Genomic DNA, 2,355 nt, shown 5'->3' on the forward strand with positions numbered 1-2,355 from the left:
TTGCTTTTGTACTTGGATAGTGACGCGACCTTTAAACCTAGGAGACTTCTGATCAGGGGAATGCTTCATATTGGAACTGGTGAAGCCGGCTGATCAGAGTCAGAGGGAAAACACAGATCCTCTGACCATTGTATCTTCTGATTCTGAACTCAGAGGGAAGAACATGGCCTTCAGAGTTTCTTGCTTTCCGGACTTCAGAGTTTCCACTATTCAGCTTCTGCAACTTCAGAGTCTTCTACACCATCAGAACATCTGAACCTTCAGTGTTTCTTGGTTATCAGAACTTCTGGATCTTCAGAGCTTCTAGTGACTGAGTCCACATCAGAGTTTGTATAACTTCAGAACTTCTGAAGCTTTTCCACTGTTCATACTGAACATGGTGAATGCGAAAGCGTTGCTTGGGTTGCTCTTTATGCACAATGCTTCTGATTTGTGTGAGATTGAGTTGAGGTCAGAGCCTGCAAATAGTACACTCAGAAAAACACGTTAGAGTACCACAATTGTTCATATCAAAAGGTTAACTTGTAATCATCAAAACATAGAGTTGTACTACTAGATCAAAACTTGATCTTACAATCTCCCCCTTTTTGATGATGACAAAACTAAGATTTTTGATGAACAATTCTTAAACATTAAACTGAATTCACTCAGAGTTTAGAGATATAGAATAAGACTTATCCTGATGTGAATAGTTTATCTTTGCTCATTCTGAATTCAAGTCACTGCTTGATTCTGAGCTTAGCTCCCCCTGAATCTAATACTTGATAAAACGTTAGTAAAGTCTAGATTCTGAGCTAAATGATATAAGAGTTCAGAGTGAAAAACTTATGACATAGATGAAAATCGAGTAATCAGAGCGCATAAGTAATCAGAGTCATGGACAAGGTATCAGAGTCTTGGGTATCAGAGTCAACTTAGAATCACTTCAGAAGAAGTGAAATGTATTCCTTGTATTTGCCCAGTGACACATCTATGGTCATGAAGATGGAACTCTTAAATTCTCCAAAAGAAAATAAATCACACTAACACATCTTACACATCAAAAACTGGGTTTACTCCCCCTTTTTGTCATAAGCAAAAAGCTTGGGGTGTGAAAAACTTAGCTTGAAGTACAAGGTACTCCCCCTTAGAGAAGGTCTAAGTTGAAAGGAAATGAAAACGATGCAAGAATCAGAGTTAGGCGAAATAAATAGAAGAGTTAATGCAAGAGAAGAACGTTTACCACCGGTCAAGTGAGTAAAGAGAAGGGTCAGTTACCAAGAACTTAACCTCGAGAAACTGTAGGAGCATTAACTTTCAGAGAGAAAGTGAAGCCTATATAAAGCGTTGGAGAGAAAGGTAAGCTTCACACCTCGAACAATTTTTAGGAAAAGAAAATGGCATCATACATCGTAGCACTAGAAGAGCTGAGGAAGAAGGCCTTTGAGGAGGACTTGTTCCTGAACATCAGGCATCCAGAGGGTACAACGACCATCGCGGAGCTGACACGGACACTGCTGGAAGAGGACCTGCGTCCAGAGATGAAGAGAGACCTGAGGGAATTTCTTGCCTTCGTGGAGGAGGTGCAAGAACTCAGCCGGCTTGAACTCAAGCTGCTGGAAGAAAAAGAGAGTTTGGAAGAGAAGCTCAAGACCGCAGAAGAGATTCTGGAGAGGGATGAGCTAAAGGACAGGCTCAGCAACATCCAGTATGCACTGGAGCGTCTGGAGAAGGATAGGTCAGAGCAGCGCCAGGAGTGCAGAAGAATGAGGAGGGATCCTCCATTCTAGACTTTAGGGAAAGAATGTATGATGTAAACATAAAGATATGATGAATAAAAAGATTTTTGCAAACATATGTGACACAAATATATATGCATAGATAATCACAAACGAACAAAGTAGAATAAGTAAATAAAAAGAAACAGAGTTGAACAAAAAGAAAACAACGTTAAGGAAAAAGAAAAACGAAGAGATCCTAAAACTAAGGTTTATCAGTTCGTCGCAGAAGTTCCATCATCATGTGCTTCATTTCAATTAGCATGGATTCATGAATGTCAAGACGCTGTTCCATGATGTCGAGTCTGGACGAGCTTGACTGAGCAGAACCGGAAGGAACATTCTGAGCAGCTTGAGGATCTGGAATGGAAGCAGAAGCAGCAGGAGTAAACACTACTGATGCAAGTGTTTGGAATCTAAGAGCCTCAGCCTCAGCCTCAAGTCGTTCTGCCTCTAATCGGGCTTGTTCAGCTTGAGCTGCTGCTTGACGTGCAGCTTCTTCTGCTTGAGCTTTCTTTCTCTTGGCTTCTTCAATAGCTTCAAGAAGCTTGTGTCTCTGTTCTTGTTCATGAAGAGCCACCCTTCGAGCAAACCTTTG

The sequence above is a fragment of the Lotus japonicus genome, chromosome 5, assembly GCF_012489685.1.
Source record: "Lotus japonicus ecotype B-129 chromosome 5, LjGifu_v1.2".
Taxonomy (NCBI): domain Eukaryota; kingdom Viridiplantae; phylum Streptophyta; class Magnoliopsida; order Fabales; family Fabaceae; genus Lotus; species Lotus japonicus.